This window comes from Balaenoptera physalus (genome assembly GCF_965194825.1).
Source record: "Balaenoptera physalus genome assembly, chromosome: 14".
Taxonomy (NCBI): Eukaryota; Metazoa; Chordata; class Mammalia; order Artiodactyla; family Balaenopteridae; genus Balaenoptera; species Balaenoptera physalus.
The window spans coordinates 31,962,458-31,982,363 of record NC_138893.1 but is presented as its reverse complement, the minus strand read 5'-3'; the positions used below and the strand labels follow the sequence as shown (position 1 = coordinate 31,982,363).

Sequence of the window (19,906 nt, the reverse complement as noted above, 5' to 3'; positions counted from 1 at the left end):
CAAAGATAGCTTCAACATTTATGTCACTGAACAAGATTTCCTGGTTTCTTGGCCACCCAGAGACATCTTCCCCTGACCCATTTCTCACCCGAACAAAGGGGCCTGATAGGCTCCTGAACTCCCTTAAGGAGAGGGACCCATCAGGCCCAGCGTCACACAAAACCGGCAGGAAGCCAGGCTCCATGGGCGTGGGATGGGATGGCAGCTGGCGGCAGGGGAGCTGTCATGTGTCCACCCAGAACACCAGAAAGGGCTCAGCGAGTCTCGAACACAGTGATTAACTTCTCTTTATCTCTGCATCACTGAACAGCAATGGCCAACTGCTTGGCTTCCCCAGCAAGCTCTGCATGAGTCACCCAGTGTCTTACTGTGGCCTGAGCATGTTTCCTGGCAGGCAGGTGCAACTGTTCCTTTATGCGCCCTTGAGATACCCAAGGAGTGAATAATACTTGCTGTCCCCCCTCTAACACCAACTAAATATTGAATCTATAATGCCTTACTTAAAACAAAATAATATTGCCCCGGAGTCTTTTTTTTCTGCTGGTTCAGTACCTAAGAGATGAGTCACCATTTTTCCCCCTTCTCCTGGCCGTTGAATCAAGGCTGAAGGTCCCTGGGGTCTGGGACATCTCCTTAAGTAACAGGAAGCTTATTAACTCATGGGTTAATTGAGAAAATCATTTACCAAACCACATGTGAGCGTGCGTGCGAGAAACCCTCGAACTGCCATGAAGACCAGAGACCCAGCTGTGGCTTGCTGAGCTCTTTCTTCAAATGTGGGTCACTCCCTGAACTAGGACAGGCTGCAGGTGTTCCCTTTGTGCTCAGACAGACACTCAACTCTTAACCCCTGAAAAAAGAAGGAGGGACAAAGGCCTGCCCGGGCACAATGAGCAGCAGAAATCTCAGAGGGAAAAGCCGAAGACCTCTTTCATGTTGAAGTGCCTTGTTTTCCTCTTATGCGACGATATAATCTGTTAAACTCAGTTAGAATCACAAAGACCTGGATTCCACCTCCCCTTTCCTACAACTTTCTAGCTGTGTGACTTTCAGCAACTCACCTAACCTTTCTGAGCCTCAGTTTTTCATCCTCCCAGAGCCACTGCGAAGAAGAGATGATATGATGAATGGGGGTATGTGGTAGGCAGAATAATGGCTCAAAGATATCCATGTCCTAATCCCCAGAACCTCTGAATGTTACCTTACACGGCAAAAGGAACTTCGCAGGTGTGATTAAATGAAGGATTTTGAGCTGGTGAGGTTATCCTGGATTATCCAGGTGGGTCTGAAGTAGGCATCGGGGTCTTTATAAGAGGGAGGCAGCAGGTCGGAGAGGTGGAAGGTGAGGAGACTGTGGAAGCAGGATTGGAGTGATGCGGCCACAAGCCAGGGAATGCCAGCAGCCTCTAGAAGGTAGAGGAGGTGAGGGACAGATTCTTCCCTAGAGCCCTCGGGAAGAATCAGCCCTGCTGACACCTTGACTTTACCCCAGTGACACTGGCCGTCATAACTGTAAGAGGATAAATGTGTGTTGTTTTATGTCACTGAGATTGTGGTAATTTATTACAGCAGCCACAGGAAATGAATATAGGATGATGTGTAAATATAAAGCCCTCCACAAATGGAAGGATTTGCTGTAATATCGCCAGAGCAGGTGAGGCCAAAGTCGGTGGGTGTGGCTGATAAGCCAGCAGGGTGGCGGCCTGCAGGTGTCTATTTGCATGAGCTTATTTGGGGGAGGGAACGTGCCTCCGAGGAGGGCTGTGAGCGTCTGTGCGGCTGGAGCACATCTGCTGCCTGACCCGGCCTGGTCACCAGATTTGAGCCTCAGGCCAGTGGGGATAGGCTCTGGAGAGAGCCTCATGGGGACCCGCTGTGCTGCTCTGAGGCCCAGCGGCAAGGCAGGACACAGAGGAAGTAGGGAGCATTGGCCCCATTTCTAGACGCACCATGGCCTGGCTGCAGTGCAGGAGACACTGCCTGGCATGTCCTGTACCCTGAAGCCTGCAGCTCAAGACCGCTGGCTGATCTCAACCTCGACCTGGGTGACTGTCCAGGTGGCAGTGGAGAAACGTCCCCCTTGGGGCCTTGCGGGCAGCAGGCATCACTAAGAGGTTTGAGCCAGAAGACACAAAGTTCCCCTGAAACTACTTCAAAGAAATAATGAAGTGAGCCCTGCGGGGGTGGTGAACACCAGCTCTTGACATTTGGACAGCGTGTGATGGCGCCGCTGATGAGGCCTTGGGACCCTCAGGCTACTGTCTGGCCTTCCTGTCACCCATCAAAGTTTCTCTCCGGGACACCTGTTCCCTGGAAGATCCACTGACCTGGTTCACGGCCACCCCTCCACTCCCTGCACAAGTGTGGCCACACCTAACATTTCATAACGTAGCTTATTCCCTGGAACTCATGTATGAGTCTCTGGGAATTCCTCCTCCTCTTGGCCACACGCATTCTGAGTCCACTTGGAGAAACATCCACCACGGTGGCAGAGCGGGATGCTGGATGTCACAAGGCTTCTCATGCTCCAGGTGTCTCGGACAGTTTTATTAATCCAGGAGCACTGCAGCTGATGGCAAGGGCGCCCTGCCAGCCAGGGGCTGGACTAAGGATTGGGGTCCCCTCTGCTTAATTATTCAGTCAACAAACCCCAAGTGGGTGGCCTCGGGCCTCTTCCGTGTGAGCGTACACTCACCTCACCTGCGTTCCTTGGGTCAAGGCGCCTGCTCAGGCAGCCTCTTCTCCCTCCCTACCTGCAATTCCTACTTCTCCTCCTGCCCCACCACAGCCCACAATCCACATGGCAGGTCCAACAACCCAACTAGGCTATAGATTGGATCAGATTGTCATTCCATTGCTTTAAAACCCTCTACTGCCTTTCAAATAGGACTTGGAAATACATTTCCCAAATAAAAATACAGGATGCCAGTTAAATTTGAATTCCAGATAACACATGAATAATTGTTTAGTATAAAACTTATCTGAAATTCAAATTTAACTGGGTGTCCTATATTTTATCTGGTAACCCTTATCGAATACGATGAATGCGATCTCAACTCCTTGCCTTGGCCGCCGCAATCCTGGGGGGCCCGCTTCACCATCCTGGTGGATTCACGTTATGCCCTCACCTGCTCCCCACACCTCCCACCACCCCATGCTTCTTCCTGCTGCTTGAACATTGAATCCCTGCTCTGAGCCCTTGCACTTTCTGTTCTCTGCCTAGAACATTCTTCCCCGGGTCCTCACACAGCTGGCCTCTACTTCTCAGGTCTCAGCTCCGGGTCACCCCCAGGGTGGCTTTCCTGAATCCCTCCAGGCTCTCTCTGCCCCATCACTCTCTCATATTTTCTTCTCGTTGCACATCTAAATCCACTGCTCAGTGGGCTGGAAAATCTCAGAAACTAGCCAAGTGGAAAAGGCACAGGAAGCCCAGGAAGTGATTTTCCATCAGGATGACCTGAGCCAGGGTCAGCGGAAAGCTCTGCAAGAGTCGACCTGGTACTCCTGCCACACTACAGTTGCCTCTTCCCTGAGGGGCTGGAGAGACCGGGGCGGGAGAGGGAAGTGTATCTCCTTCAGGGTCTTTCTCTCCCCACCTCCTCCGCGGCCTTGTTTTGTAGCACTATCACGGGTGGCATCTTTCTGTCCTCACCACCACCCTGCCTGTTCTCTCTTCTCAAGCTTGGCTGGCTCCTCTAGTCAAATGTTAAGGAGACTCTGGAAAGTTCCTCCTGGTCACTCGGTGTTTAGGAAGATCTCACCAAAGGGTCTTAGCATCACTATGAGTTTTCCTCTGAACACCATTCTCAGAACAGGGCATTCTGAGCTATTCTAGAATTTCAAAATTTGTGGTGCCACGAGAGGCCAGGGGCAAGGGAGCGAGCCTGAGAACCCCTTTTTTTATACAAGGTCATCTCCTTCTGGAAGTTGGGAGCCAGTCGTCAAAATGCCAAACGTTCTTGATCTGAGCCTCTCGGAGACCTTCAGAGGCAATGCTTGCCTGCAGTGGGAACCCATTTTATTTTTTCCCTCAGTCCATGTGGGACTGACACTTCTAGAATACACAATGAAAAATGGGTGCCTAGAAAAACAAAGACTCATAAGATACAACCTCAGTGCCATGTATTTACATGTCCAACAACATTAACATGCCATACATGTTTCTAAATGCTCTCGGTTTCTGCACATACCCCACTGAGGGTGGGTAATAAATGTCTGCACACTTGGAGTGCAGGGTACAGATTACTGAACAGCTTGTTTATTTAAGGTACGAATCCTGAAAGTGCTTTTTATTCTTTGGTATATGAATCTATAGCCAAAGACTTTCTCAGTAGACAAAGGGAAAAGAAAGGCAGTGCAGGTGGTTTACTATTCGCTCTGGGCTTGCTCAAGGGCCAAGGGAATGTTCTCCAACAAACAGAGGGTCACCAGGGCTGCCATCTCCCTGGCAGGAGACAGAGGTGGCTTTGTTGGGTTTGATTGTCTAGGACTGCCAAGAAAGGGAGAAAGCCGCCACTCATGCTTAGAGGGGAAAATTGGAGGTGGGTTTGGTTCAAAGACTGTGAGTGTGGGCATGTCCTCTGCCCAAGTCCTGGCAGGGAAGCTGGCTCACCTAAGAAGAGTCTTCATAACCACATTTGCTCTGAGGCTCAGGATGAAGACTGGCCCCAAAGTCGTGGCTGCTTTTGTAAGAAAACCCAGTGGGCATAAACCTTAATTTCCAAAATGTCTATTGATAGTTAGGATGACTTGAGTGTTTACCATGTGGAAGGCACAGTGCTAAGGGCTTATCCCCATTACCCAATTAGGTTATTTCCATTGTCATCATGTCACTTTACAGATCAGAGATCCAGCCTCAAGGAGCCGGAGTGCCCTGCACAGGAGGAGCTGGGATTTGAACGCCGACTGCCTGGCTTCCAAGCACCTTTACCCACTGCATCATGCTATCTTCTAGATCAGGGGAAAAGATCCCCTGGCTTAGGGCTCCACAGAGTCAAAGATAACCTCTGCGCCTTGAAACAGAGCAAGAATCGGGTCACACAAGAAACCTCTCTTCGAGCAGTTGTTCTCTAACTTGAGAGTGCACGTATCAGGATCACATGGAGGGCTGTTAACGCAGACTGTTAACAAAAGTAATGCTGTGGGCATGCTCTGTGGGACGTTCACGCTCTCCCATCTCCAGAACCATCCTTCCCACCAAGGCTTATGTGCTTCAGCAAGGTTTGCTCCCGAGGCGGGATGGCTTTAGCTGGCTGCGATGAGGTCCAACCCATCAAAAGTCATCTGGTGCCCCCTTGACCTGGAATTGGCCTGATGGCATGGAGGAGAGCCACGCTTCTGGAACTCATCCCCCTGCCCCAGCAGAGGCTTCACGGACTGGCCTTTCGTGGACCTTACCCTGATGTACGACAGAGGCCAGTGTCCCATGTGCATACAGTGTTGTTGAAATCCTCCAGGTTAATATCTTCAAAAGTCATCATCATTCTGCCCTCCAGGCCATCATTTTTGCCCCTTTGTTTTAATATTAATAATTATGTTTGTCCCCCCAGCTTTTAAGAGTCATCAGTGTTCTGGGAAAGCAACCACATTTATCGTGTGCTTTTCCTGTATCCCAACATACCACCTCGGATCCTTGGTGGGAAGTGATGTACTTAGTAGTTGGAGAAGCTTGGGACTGGAGGATTCTCCTGCAGAATCTCCGAGCTGGGTGCACCTGGCCTCACTGGGCGCCTGTGGAATTGAGCTCCAAGCACACGCACCAGGATATGCTGGACACCCATTTAGCCCACTGGCAGTGCCCATAGCCCATCTTCCAGCTGCACCTCCTATTCTATGCAACAGGGAACATTGCCTGGTTCTCCTGCCCTCGGTAGCAACCCAACCACCACTGGAAGATGTGGGGAGGGAGTAGCCAAACCATAAGAGATAAAGGCTTGATAAAGGGATAAAGGATGGAGAGATACACCATGAGACCTAGTGACAACAAAATAAAAATAATGCCGTGTTTGTATTAGAATAATAACAATAACTAAGATTCATTGAGTTTACTATGTGACAGACCCCTTGATAAGTGCCTCACATACATCATTTCATTTAATCTTTAAACAACCCTGCAAAGTTCCAGATAACATCTTTATCTTCACTTGACAAATAAGGGAAGGAGAGAGGCACAGAGCAATCTCTAAGTCACAGAGCCAAGAAGCAGCAGAGCCAGGACATGAGCCTGGGACTGTCAGACTCCAGAGCTCTCAGCCACTGCCCTGCTGGAGAAAAAGACCCACCTCTTGTTATCCAGCTGAAAACTGTGTTTGAGGCTGGCTTTGAACAAGGCAAGAGACGCTCTAAGAACAGCTTGGAGCTGTGGAAGGTCAATGGCTTACTCATGATTGATGAAATTAATAAAAAACTATAGCCCACGAACAATGTTTAAATTCATTTTGGCTGAAATTTACTCCATCATTATGAGGGGAAAGAACCATTATCTTCCCGATAGTCCTGAGTTGGCTGATGCATTTAAAAAGCAATTTTGGTAAATTAAAGGATATTTTTGCCCTCTCTTCCTGAATGAAAAGCCAATAGAGCACAGAAAAGAGCATGTCTGTCCTAAGACAAATGGAAAGTGATACACTTGAGGGAGAATTATGCCTGGACGGAGTTAGTAATGACTATGTGATGAAACCTCTGAAAAGAGCCTGTGGCCTAATTATCTGTCCCCAGGCCCATCCAACTGCCTAGAAGCCCACCTTTAGAAATCTGGCTTTTTCCGGTAAGTGGCCTGAGGTGACCTCTAAAAATGGTTCGCTACTCACTTGACCTAGAAAACCCCACAAAATCATGCAAGTCAAGAGGTTCAAATCTTCGTGTTCACTTTAAGAACACTCGTGAAACTGCCCAGGCCATTAAGGGTATGCATATCCAAAAAGCCACCAAGTATCTGAAGGATGTCACTTTAAAGAAGCAATGTGTGCCATTCTGTTGTTACAATGGTGGAGTTGGTAGGTGTGCCCAGGCCAGACAGTGGGGCTGGACGCAGGGTCGGTGGCCCAAAAAGAGTGCTGAATTTTTTACTGCACATGCTCAAAAATGCAGAGAGTAATGCTGAACTTCAGGGCTTAGATGTAGATTCTCTGGTCATTGAGCACATCCAGGTGAACAAAGCCCCCAAGATGTGGCGCAGGACTTACAGAGCTCATGGTCGGATCAACCCATACATGAGCTGTCTCTGCCACATTGAGATGCTCCTTACTGAAAAAGAACAGATTGTTCCTAAACCAGAAGTGGAGGTTGCCCAGAAGAAAAAAATATCCCAGAAGAAACTGAAGAAACAAAAACTTATGGCCTGGGAATAAATGCTGCAAAAAATAAATGCAAATAAAAGTAAAAAAAAAAAAAAAAGAAATCTGTACTTTTGGGTTAAGACACTGTTGTTTCTAGAAGTCTTCTGTTTTCACCTCCTGACAAAAGGGACTATGTCTTGTTGGGCTGCATATCTCGGGGCCACCCAGCTCTTTCCCTAACTTGCTGTGGAACCTTTGGTGGCTACCGCAGACCGTGTTACACGTGCCAGGTGTGGGGGGAGGATAGGGGAGGGGGAAGAGGCTGTGCTCTCCACTGAAGTGCTCACGCCCAGCAGCACAGAGAAGACAGGACTTAAACAACTGCAAGTCAGGGAGGAGGAAAGAGGGACTTGAACAAAGTGACCTGAGACTTCAGAGACAGATTGCTCTCAGCTAGTTGGGGGAGTGACCCAGGCAACAGATTCAGTACAGTTTTAGAGGAACAGCAGCAAAAAGCAACCTCTTTGGGGTGGCCAGAGGGTGTCATCCTCCCCCTTTGTAACTGAGTCCCCTGAAGCCCGTAGAGAAGGGTGGAGGTATCGAGAGATGGGAATTTTTTTCATTCTCTGCTGTTTCTCTCGCACCCTGGGCAAGCCTTTTCTCCTATCTGGGCCTCTTTATCTATAAATGAGTTGACGGAGAGGAAAGCACTGCCCAGCTGCCTCCCAGTGAGGTTATAAGAAGGAGGCCCGCGCCGTGAATGGCCCTCAGTCAGGGTGCCTTCGCAGATGGGTCTTTGCTCCTCGCCCCAAGGGCGATGCTGTGACTGATGGAGCCGTCTCCTGGCCCACAAGCTCACCATCAGCAGGATGGGGCCACGCCCCAGCTCTCTGCAGATCCCCCCTTCCTGGGAGTCTAACCCACCTCCCTAGCTTGCTCAGGCCATTACATATTCTCTAGTGGAACAAGTGACGCCCCCCTTCCTCAGCAGGAGATCGGTGACCACCAAGGACACCACCCCAGCCCAAGTGGGCAAGCACCTGGCCTGAGCTTGGCCACTGGCCGCTCAGAGGGGGCACTGTCTCCAGTCTGTGCAGTCCCAGAACGTTTGTCCTTGTTGCCAAGGTAGGCCGAGATGGGATTTCCAAGGAGCCAAATGCTGCTCCTCTTCAGGCACCAGGTTACCCTGGTTACCTGGCAGGGGCATCTGCCTGCCACTAAGAGAGAGCCTGCAAGGTAACTGATGCCTTACTCACAGCACAAAGGCCGAGGGGAGCGTGGGCCTCTGGGCTGAAGGAGAACAGTCATTTACTGCCATGTCCCTCTTGTCACTCATTTAGTGATGTGCTCACTCCATTCGTTATTCATTCATTCAGGCATTCGTTTGCTCCTTGATTTTTTCAGCTATCCATTTGGTCATCCACTCATGGGTTTATTTGTTGATTCAGTTAGATATTTGTCTCCCAGTCCACTCATCTATCCATCTACCCACCCATCTATCCACCAATACATCCATCCCTTTATTTGGTTGGTCAGTAATTAAATCAGCCGGGCAATCAGCACACATATCCGTACTCCCATGTCCAAAGCACTGTTGCTTGGCAGTGAGGAGGGCAGGGCACTAACATCCATCGCCAGGCTACTATGTGCCCGGCAAGGTGCCGACCTCTTGACATATTTGATCCTCACATTAATCCCGGAGGCAAGTACTAAGCTTCCCACCTACAGAGGAGAAAAATTAGTTAGCCCAGAGACACTGGATGGCCTGCCTAGAGACAGTCAACCAGTGGGAGACAGAGCCAAGGTCCCACCCCAGGTCTCCCTGGCTCTCCAGCCCATGCCTTTTCCCCTTTTTGTTTAACATCACTGTTTACACAACAACACAATCACAATAGTAAACATTTTAATTGCCCCCCAAACTGTGTAATCCCTCCTCTTGCCCCTCTTTACCTTTCCATCCTCTGATTTCTCTGTAACTATAAATTCATTTGCATTTTCTACAGTTTATACAGTAGAACAGGAATCATGGAGTATGTTTTTTGGAGGGAGACTAGTGTTTTGTTTGTTTGTTTGTTTTGTCTTGGCTGCTCTGCGCGGCTTATGGGATCTTAGTTCCCCAACCAAGAATTGAACCTGTGCCCTCAGCAGTGAAAGTGTGGAGTCCTAACCACTGGACCACCAGGGAATTTTCATGGGAGAGTAATGTTCTTTTCCTCTTTATGTTTTTCTTGCGTGTGGGTCTGGCTTCTCTCACTTGCTAATATATAGAAATAAAATTGGTTTTGGGTATTGCTCTTGTATTCTGCCACCGTAAACTCATTCTACTAGCTTTTTTTGTAGATTTCTTTGGATTTTCTGGACAGACAATCATGTTATCTAGGAATAAAGATCATTTTATTTATTTATTTACTTTTTAAATCACTGTTTCCAGAGTGCTTTTACATTCTTTTGATATTTACCCCAGTCCTGGGAGATGCCTATCGAGCAAATGAGCAAAGTGTGGCTCAGAGAAGCTGAGTGAGAGGCTGAAGATCACAAACTGCTAAGGACAGAATCTGAACTTGAACTTGGATTTTCTGACTGCAAAGTTTTGTTCTTTCCACAGCATTGTGTGCACCAAGAATTAGCCACATAGAGTAGCAAGTTCTGAGTGGCTCTGGCTGCTGGGTGTGTGGGAAAGAACCCTGGGTTCTGGGAAGGGAGCAGTGAACATGTGCTGAGGGGCAGGAAAGGATTTCTGGAGGCGGAAGAACCAAGCCAGGCCTTGAAGTACAGGGAAAACGTTGCCATGTGGAGCGCACTCCAATGGGGCAGAGGTGCAGAGAGTCTGTGTAGGGGGTTGGCTAGAGCAGAAAACCTGTACTGGGCAAAGGAAGAAGATGCTAGAATATAGGTGGGGTTTTCCCTTCCAGAAAGGCTCATCGAAGAGTTCGGAGGACTTTTCTAACCCACAAATCTGATCATGTCCCTTTCTTATTTAAAAACTTTCAATGCCCCTTCTCCGAATCTCCCAAGATAAAGCCTACACCATGTGCTTGGCTTATAGGCCCTCTGTCCCCCGTAACTCTGCCTGTGCACCCACAGGGTATCCTACCTCTGACATGCCTGTGTAGGTGCTTGGATGTACTGGCTTCTCCCAGCAATGACTCAGGGAGCAACTTTGGTTTCAAGGAACTGCATGGGCAGGCCTGCCACTCCCTGGCTGGCCTCCTGCATCCAAAACAAACAGTCTGGCGGGCAGCATGTGGGCAGGAGAGTGAAATGGGGGAGGGCATTTCAGGATAACCAGGAAAGCTTCCAGAGCAAAGCTTGTTTGTTGTTAGGAAATAAAGATGATGAATCCAGGGTTGGGGCTGAGGAGGGGAGGGGCGTGAGCCTTCTTCAATGGCCAGGTGGACACCATCATGGTAGCTGTTATTGAGCACCTGCCATGTACTAAGCCCCATCCTCACAACCGCTACACAGCAGAGGGATCATTTGGCAAACAGGAAACTGAAGCTCAGAACATGCAATTGAGTGGCTCAGTTACACAGCCAGCAAGTGGTAGATTTGAACTCAGGTCTGTCTGGCACCAACAGCATCCCTTTGCAACAAAATCGTGGGTCAAAAACTTAGATCACAGACATGTGAAGGACATAAAATTATAAACCATTAGTGAGCTAATCATTTTAAGACATGCAATCATTTAAGCCTTTGTGAAAGCAGGTTTTCTAAACAATGCTAATCATCTTTCTGTGACAAAAAGCATGAATTGTCGAAGAGCTGTTAATTCAGAGGCTGAGCTTTCTAAGTAGTGCTGTTGAGTTGCCATACTGGATTGAGAACTGTATTGGTGGCCTTATGTAAGTGACTTAAATGAAGGACAAGAGAGAAATCAGAAAAAGGAATCCTGCAGCAGCAAATCCAATGAATCCCACTAACCCAGCTCCTCTAACCCAGCTTCCTGGGTAACTCCAAATGTCCCACTGGAAGGGGAGTGGCAATCATGAGGGATCAAGGGCCATGTGGCAGTTCTTAAGACAGAGCTCCGGGCCATGTCAGGACTTAGGAGCTCCCAGTCCCTTGGAGCTGGCTGGGCCCACTGATACCCTGCCTAAGGGCTCCATTCTCCCAGCCTCCTGAGCCCATCTCCACAGGTGCCGCGTGGGGCTCAGCATCCAGAGCTAAGCCTGGGGCTTGGAATTAGGACACTGGGGCCGCTACTGGGTGTGAGCCCTGGGCAGCTGCATGCTGTGCTCATACCCAGTCTGTCCCACTGGACTTCCTGTCAGGTGTCTTTCGTGGTCTCTGGGCCATTTCTAGGCCTGGAACCTGCTTAGTTTCTGCGGGCCTCCCTTCCCAAAGCCAGATCTGCCCCAGGTGTCCCCACCGTCCCTGGTAGGGGGCCTGCCTCCCAGAAACCAGCCACTCTTTCTTTCTGCCTTCTTTCTTTCTTTCTTAAATTAACTTAATTTAAAATTAATTAATTAATTAATTTACAGTGTTATGTCAGCCATTATTTCTTGAACCCCTCCTATCTCCAGGGCACTGTGCTGAGACTATAGAGATAATTAAGACATGGTCCCTGCACTTGAGGAAATCATGGTCCCTTGACAGAGATGCCCCTATAATTTCAACCTGGGGAGCAGTGGGGTCACAGAGGAGAGAGGGTCATTTCTCTATGAAAGGTCAGAAAGATTCTAAGAGACCATGAGTTTCGACTGGGGTCTTAGTGGTAGGCAGGTTTTATTTGTAAGAGATCAGGGGGCCGAATGGAGCTGGAGGGAAAAGCCACTCTGGGCACAGGGAGCAACATGGAAAAAGAAATAGGAGGGGAAACAACCAAAATGGCCACCTATAGAATAGATAAATTGTGCTTTATTCGCAAAATGAAATGTTACACAGCAATAAAAGAACAAATTGTTACAACACCCAATGACATAGATAAATCTCAAACACAAAAACAAACACATTGTTGAGCAGAAGAAGTTAGACCCCAAAGAGTATACAATATGGTGTGTAATTACAATTACATGAAATTCAAGAACAGGCAAAACTAATCTATGGTGATAGAAATCAAGCAGTGGTTACCTCTGGCTGGCACAGGAAGACTTTTGGGGTGTGAGAAATGTATCTTGATGTGGATCGTGCTTACACAGCTTATTGGCCTTTATATTTAAGAGCTGTAGACTTTACTATGTGTCTTAGTCAGCTCCAGCTGCTGTAACAAAATACCGCACAGACTGGGTGGCTTAAACAGAAATTGATTTCTCTCAGTTCTGGAGGCTGGAAGTCCAAGATCAAGGTGCTGGCTGATTCCATTCCTAGTGATGGCTCTCTACCTGACTTGCAGATGGCCACCTCTGTGCTGAGTCTTCACATTTTGGGGAGGTGGGATCTCTGGTGTCTCTTCTTGTATGGACACTAATGCTATTGGATCAGGGCCCCACTTCTATGACCTCATTTAATCTTAATTACCTCCGTAAAAACCCTATCTCCAAATATAGTCACATTGGGAATGGGGGCTTCAACATATAATTTTGGGGGGGACACATTCAGCCCATAACACTATATTTAAGTTATACTTCAAAACAAAACAAAAGAAAAAAGAAATAAATAATACTGAGGTCAATTCCTCATTGCCTGAGATTCTGATTCAATTGGTCTGGGATGGGGTCTTGTCCTAAGAATTTTATTAAAGCACTCCCAATGATCCTAACATGCAACAAGGCTTGAGACCCACTGGAATAGTCCCTCTTAAAGACCTTCTCTCTCTGAGGTTCTAGGACTTGAACCTGGCAGGAGAAGCCAGCTGCTGGGCTTATCCTGGAATGCACAGACTGCAGTGCTGGATGAGAAAATCAGTGCAAAGCTCTCTTTTATCTGAAGGAAGTCTTGCATGAATTGCTGGTACTGAGACAGCTGCTGAAGCCTCCAGCCTCGGGGCAGTCTGGCCCTGTCACCGAGCGACCGTGCAGACTTCTCAGGGCCAGCCCCCTCGTGCTCACCTGCGCGGGCTGCTCTTGGCAGGGGCTCAAGCTTGGCATCCCTTTTCAGCTTCTCGAAAGCCCCGAAACCCCCGCTGAGGAGGCAGGAAAGCTGTTGATTCGAATAAGCCGCAGTGGGACTAGGACCAGGCAAATAATTGTGAATGGAATTCATGCTTGAGACTTCTGGTTCTCACAGCTGCGGATTGGGGGCGGGGATCACCATGGGAATTCTGAGTATTGTTCAGCGCTGGCTGCAGCTTCCATTGTTGGACTCTGATTACAGCTTTTGTTTCACCATAAAGTACAGTTATTAAATGCCAGCCGAGAACAAAGATGTATTTACGTGCCAGGGGGTCTGGAAGGCAAGCTATTTTTAGAGTTGCCCTGCTGTTAGGTCTGCGGATGGGGGAGGGGCCGGGGGGGTGGTTCCAGGTGAAAGTGAAATGTTTCTGAAGGAGCGAAGATGATTGAAAATGATGAAGAAGTCATCACAATCCTGCTGTAATCTAATTATATTTATGTATTTTTGTGGCCAGGAGAAGGGGGTGGGGGGATACTTGGGAAAGCAAATTGAAGTCCCCCTGTATTAGGGATCTCCAGAGAAAAAGACAAATAGGAGATGGGTAGATAGATAGAGTTATGGTAGGATGTTTATTATTGGAAATGTCTTGCATAGTTATAGAGAAGTCTCCCATTACCTGCTGTCTACAAGCTGGAGAGCCAGGAAACCAGTGGTGTAATTCAGAATGAGTCCAAAGGCCTGAGAATCAGGGCTCCAATATTTGAGGGCAGGAGAAGATGGATGTCTCGGCTCAAGTAGAGAGAGTGAATTCACCCTACCCCTGCCTTTCCATTCTACTCAGGCCTTAAACGGATTGGATGGTGCCCACCCATATTGGAGAGGGTGATCTTCTTTACTCTGTCTACTGATCCAAATGTTGATCTCTTCCAGAGACACCTTCATCAACACACCCAGAAATAATGTTTTACCAGCTATTTGGGCATCCCTTAACCCAGTCAAGTTGAAACATAAAATCAGTCATCACATTCCCCCAAGACTGGCATCCTGGGTCCTTCCAAATCAGGCCCTTCTTATTCCCCAGCGCCATATCCACATGGCCCTGCTCCCCAGCCATATCAAATTTCCCAAGGTCCTAGACCACAGTGAGTACTTCTGTCCTGGTCATCCAGATATGTGGGCGGTCCACAGCATACCCACTGCCCAGGTGAGAGACTCTGAAGGTGTCATCCACCTTGCTCAGGTGGGCTCAGGAATTGGGCTAAACAAGGTACGATTGATGGAGCCAGTAATGTGTGCCAGGCACTTGGCTAAGAGCTTTACGTGCATTATTTCATTTAAGACGTATGCAGAGGCTGTGAAGTAGGAATTGTTATCAACTCCATTTTACAGATGAGGAAATGTTGAGGCTCAGAGAAATAAGGTAACAAGCCCAAGGTCATGGCTAGTCAGCTCAGATGGACTCCGGAGACCAGGCTTTTTGCTTGTGTCCATAGTGTCAGCTGGTGGAAGCTGTGACCTCTGCTTCCCTTCCCCTGGGGGTCACAGCACGGCACACGTCAGCCTTCCCGAACACTTGAGGCACTGGTTCTTGTCGAATGTAAACAAACACTTCTGACAAACGGCAAGACGGATGAGAGAAACCACTGGCCTCTGACTTGAGGAGGAGCTTGGCTAGCATTAGACAGGTGAGTTGCCGGGGTCTGAGGAGGAATTCCCAGAGCCCAAGATGGACTCATTCCCAGATCCTCCCCCAGCCTTGTCTGGAAAGAGCCCTTCACCCTCTTGAATGTTCCCCACTTCAGTATGGCAATTAGCTACCCGGCTGTGGCCCTGGACATGCACCCTGGCTTCAGAAAATCTTCCTTTTCAAGTTTTCTCGCCACACTGGAGCAAGAGTCCACGTGCTTGGAAGATCCAGGCATTGTGTGCGCCACAATTTTAGGGCTTCCCAGAATCCCAGACCTGCCACATGTAGTCAGGATAATTAATGTATGACCTAACTGGGGTGTCTGATGGGGCTGGAACCTCACCAGACCCCAGAGATCACATGGGTTGCCGGGGACCTATAGGGGTCTTGCGGTATCAGGCGATATTCAGTGCCGGGTTCCCTTTTTTGTTGCCTGTTCATCCTGAGGCAGGAAAGTGCACCTAGGGCAGGTGGTCCTGCTCTCTAAAGGTCTTGGAGGCAATCATCTCCCCTGACCCTCGATTTTTTTTCCTCTGTGAGCCTGGAATTCGAGATTGGTTGCTGATCTTTTGGAAATCCTGTTCTTGTACCTCAGTAAGCATGGCATATGGACGGTCCCTCAGAGCTCCTCCCTGAAGGAGGATTGTGTTCCAACCCTGGGACACAAGAATTAGCCCCAGAAGGAGAATCAGTCACCTGATCTGTATTCTGGGCAGGTCACCTAATCCCACCCCATCCTGGGTGATGACTGAGAATCACCCTTCCTATGGCTTGGCTAAGGCCAGGTACATGGGAGGGCCACTCTTCTGACTCCTTAACCTCAAAAGCAACCCCACCAACTCCCTTCCCAGGGTGTGAGTTTCATTTTTACACTGAAAAATAAGAAAGAGCTGTCTTTAACTCTCTGCTACCCAGTTTCTGGAGGGAATAAGAAAGGAAGAAATCTGGGTTCAGAGAATGTTTGATTCATGTTTGATTCTTGTTCTCTCTGCGTTCTGATTTCTAGTAAAAACAGGAGTTTACTGCTGGAGTTGCTCCTTCTGTTGACTTCTGATTCTGACTCTGTTCATAAAGGGGGCTGGTGGCATCCATCATTCAACAAATATTTCTGTTCTAGGCACTGAGGATACAAAACAGATAAAATCCCTGTGGGTGTGGACGTTACATTCTAGTGCGACACGCAGAGAATAAACAAGATAAATAAGTAAAATATATAATGTGTGGGAACGTGATCATTGCTAAGGACAAAAAATAAAGCAGAAAAAATAGAGCAGGGAAGGAGCTAGGAAGTGCCTGTGAGGGGTGGGAAAGTCAAGTGCTCAGTCCCTTTCTGTGACTTTGGATCATTCTCCTGACCTCACTGTTCTAATTTGTGTCGTCAGAGGGGCGAATGCCTGTCTGGAGGATCCAGGGCCCAGCATGTAAGCATACAGAAGGGGCTCAATAAATATTTTTGCTGGAAACATACAAGTGCTTTGCACATGCAAGGCAGGATAATGACGGTGACAAGGATGTTTTAAAGGTAAACTGCAGATTCTTGAATTCAGAGTCCCCCTCTCCCTTTTCTTCAGATGACAAGTATCCATGGAATAGTCCAGCATTCCTCAATGCTGTCTGTGGGTCCTGAATGTTCTTGGTTTGCTCCCAGACTGTAATCTCAATAAGGGAATATTCCACATACTTTTTTTTTTTTTTAAATAACACTGAAAGCACTGTTATGTAATACACTTCTCCATCCAAAAAAAGACCAGAGGAAAAGCAGAGAGTGTTTTTTTGCTTTGTTCTGTTGGTTTTTTCTTTTTCCTGTTTCTGTTTGTTTGTTTGGTTGGTTGGTTTTCTCACTGTGTTTATTGGCGATCCAGAGCCCTCCACACAGAGGGATGCTAACAGGTTCTGGTTACACTGCAACCTCAAAGTAGCCCTTACCTTGCTGTGTGTCCTTGGGCAACTTGGGTCACTTCTCTGGCTTTCCTCATTGTCTGTAAACGTGACTGTCAATGTCAAACAACCTTTGGGGCTTGTTAGGCAAAAAGAGCAAAGGAATAATTTAAAACCACTCAGTCAGTAATGTCTAATGATAATAACACTCAGGAGAAAGATTCCCTCTGGGTCCCATCTGGAGGGAGTGAGAGCTCTCTGCTTCAGTGGTCTGATCTCTGAGCTAGGGTTTTCAGATCAAATACAAGACGTTAAGTTTGAATTTGAATTTCAGATAAACAAGGAATTTTTTTTTTAAGTTTAAATATGTCCCAAATATCCCATCTAGAATCTTCTAGGGTTCTGGAGCTGGAGACCCTTCTAGGCCCCCTAGCCAGGGACAACAAGCTCAAATATCCAGAGAGATCAGGCAGGTGACACCTGGGTTTTTATGTGAAATCTCCCTATTTTTAACTGTTAGCCTCACATTCAGTTAAAAATAAAACCCACTGTGTGGACAAAAGGAAACAGCTCTGGCCAGTTTATAAACTATGATGAGGCCAAATCCTTTCAAGCATTGTAAAGATGAGGAAATGAGGCCTCGGGAAGACAGTTGTCAGCAGGGCTACACAGCTAAGGTTTCTCAAAAGATAACAGAACAATCATCCTGGAAATGTTGAAGACAAGCAGTCTGAAAGAGCCAGGGCGGGAGCATTCCACGCAGGCTGGAGAGCGTTTTCCTCTCTATCAGCTTATCAGAATCTGAGAACATTTTGTAAGGTGAGCGGTTGAGGTCACTGAGCATCAGAAAGGTAAAGTGTCACCCTCTGCCTAAGGTCACAAAGGTAAGTGTCCACAGGTAAGTCTAGGGCTGCTTTTCACTCCACCTCTGATTTTGATGAGATAATATCTAAGCTTCCTTTAGAATCCTAATGGAGGCAAACTCCAAATCCGATTCTCTACCTCATAAACAGAAGCGAGTCAGGAGGCCAGCCTGAGTGCTGAGACTTTTGACCAGTTCACAAATAAAGAAGGGGTTAAGTAGTCAAGGTTCCAGCCATGTCGCCAGGCTCGTAGGCATTTACCTTGTGTTTTCTGTCCTAGCGGCTGTACATGTACAGCCTGTCCTGCTGCACACGTACAGCCTGTCCTGCTGCTGGACATTGATTTGTCTCCTGTACATCTTTGCATAGGAAGGATGTTCTGAAAGGTGTTCCTAAAGATTTTGTTGGAGAATGAAAGGAAGAAGGACACAAACGGAACAAATATTTATTGCGAGCCTAGTGTGCGCCATGCACTGTCCAACTCGTGGCATATAGTCCTTTCCCAGCTCTTTGCATACCTGAATGATTCTTTTTTTCAGGCTTCAGCTCAAAAATCACTTCGTCAGACTGCCTTCCCTGACGACCCTCTCTAAAGAGCCCCTCCTCCCCCACTATCTCTTTAACTTGCTTAGTTTCTCCATTGCATTAAAATCTGTATTTATCTTGCTAGTTTAAGGACTAGCTCCCACTACAGACTGCAGACTCCATGAGGTCAGGACTGCATCTATCTTGTTCTCAAGTGTGTGTCTAGTGCCTCTTAACGGAATTTGGCATGGTACGTGCTCAACAAACAGGTTAAATATTTATGAATAAATATTCATGATAATACATATTTATGTTCCAGCCTTTCGACTAATCGAAATACCGACTAATCATTCTTTAAGTTTCTCTAAGCCTCGTGTCCTATTAAGTAGGAGGTGCAGATACAGTTCTAGGGAGAGAGAAATTGTTAGAAGAATTGGCGCGAAGAGCTGTAGAGCGTTTTTCCCCAGGTCACACAGCAGCCTGTGAATTTATACTTCCTGGACTGATTATGGGACAGCTTGCAAACAAATTATCTGCAAACGAATGAAGGCTATTTTTAAAGATCCCTGTGCCTGGAAGTTCTAGGCGGTGACACAAGAGAACCCCGAGTTCCAACCCCGAGCCAAGCCCCGTGGTCCTCGAAAACTACGAATCCCAGGATGCACCGCAGCGCAAGGGCCCAGCGCTCCGCGCGCGGTTCCCCCAGACGCGCCCGAGGTCGCCGCCCCTGAACCAGGAAGACGCCCCCTAACCCGGCCCGCCACGCCTCCTGAACCGCGCGGGGCCTGCCGGGACTTGTAGTCTCCTCGGGTTGGGAGTGCCCGCTCTGGAATCTCTGCCGCCGTCTGGGGGCTGAGGTAGCGCGGGCACGCGTGCGCAGTGCGCGGGTGGGCCGTCGTGGGCGCCGCTCCCGGCAGCTCGGTGCCTGTGGGACCAGGGGCCGCGGCGGCGCCGGTGCTCCGGGGCGAGGGCCGCCGTGAAGTTCGGCGTGAGGAGCGCGGCCGCGCCGGGGCGGGGTGAGCGGGGCCGGGCTCCGGGAGCGCGGCGCCGGCTGAAGCGAGCTGGGAGGCTCGAGGGACCGGCGGGCGCTGGTAAGTGCGGGCCCGCGGGTGGTGGGGGTCGCGGGGTTCCGGGCTGCGCCCCCGAGGCCTCTCTCCTGGCGGGTCGGCCCGCGCGGCTGCACCTGGTAGAGGCCGCGGGGCCGGCTCACCTGCGCGCGCCGAGTTCTGGGTGGCGGGAGGGGGCGGCGGCGGCGTCTTCCCGCGGCTCCTTCCTTTATTGTTTTCCTGACCTCGGTCCTCGGCGGCGTCCGGCCGAGGAGGGTGGGGAGCCCGGCGGCGGTCGCCGTCGCCGAGGAGCCGTGCGGTGGCTCTGCTAAAAAGTACCGTCGCGCCCTCCTCCCGGACGCGCGGCCGGCCAGCTGTCGGGGGATTCCCGGCGGGCGACGCCTGTCGAATGGCTCGACTTCAGGGCTGAGCTCACGGGGGCTCAGCTGCCTAGGGCATCGTCTTGTATTATTTTAATGCGCTTTCACTTTAGGACTCGCCGAGTCAGAAGTCCACTCCGCCCTGTGCCCTAGCATCCTGCAGTATGAGTGCTTTACCCTCGCACCTTAATGGTGCAGTGACCAGTGCGAAAGTTGGAAGTGACTTGTCCAGGGTCACGCAGGTAGGACCAAGGAGGCG

The 19,906-nt window shown here is 49.0% G+C and overlaps 1 protein-coding gene and 1 pseudogene across 12 annotated transcripts in view; both read left to right on the top strand.

The window, feature by feature from the left end:
• Positions 1–4,958: 4,958 nt before the first annotated feature.
• Positions 4,959–16,783, top strand: LOC309642819 (large ribosomal subunit protein uL22 pseudogene; annotated as a pseudogene). Its single transcript has one exon. The product of its transcript is annotated as a large ribosomal subunit protein uL22 pseudogene (transcript).
• Positions 16,784–18,087: 1,304 nt separating this feature from the next.
• Positions 18,088–19,906, top strand: part of PLEKHA1 (pleckstrin homology domain containing A1) — a 57,996-nt gene continuing 56,177 nt past the window's right edge. For 2 of the 11 annotated variants that reach the window (XM_082425036.1, XM_082425027.1), the window contains exon 1: positions 19,000–19,312. The gene's annotated coding sequence lies outside the window, so the exon portion shown is untranslated. Of the gene's footprint in view, positions 19,313–19,867; positions 19,890–19,906 lie in introns of those variants that run through there. The other 9 variants (XM_082425032.1, XM_082425031.1, XM_082425034.1 and 6 more) reach the window with 8 other exon arrangements.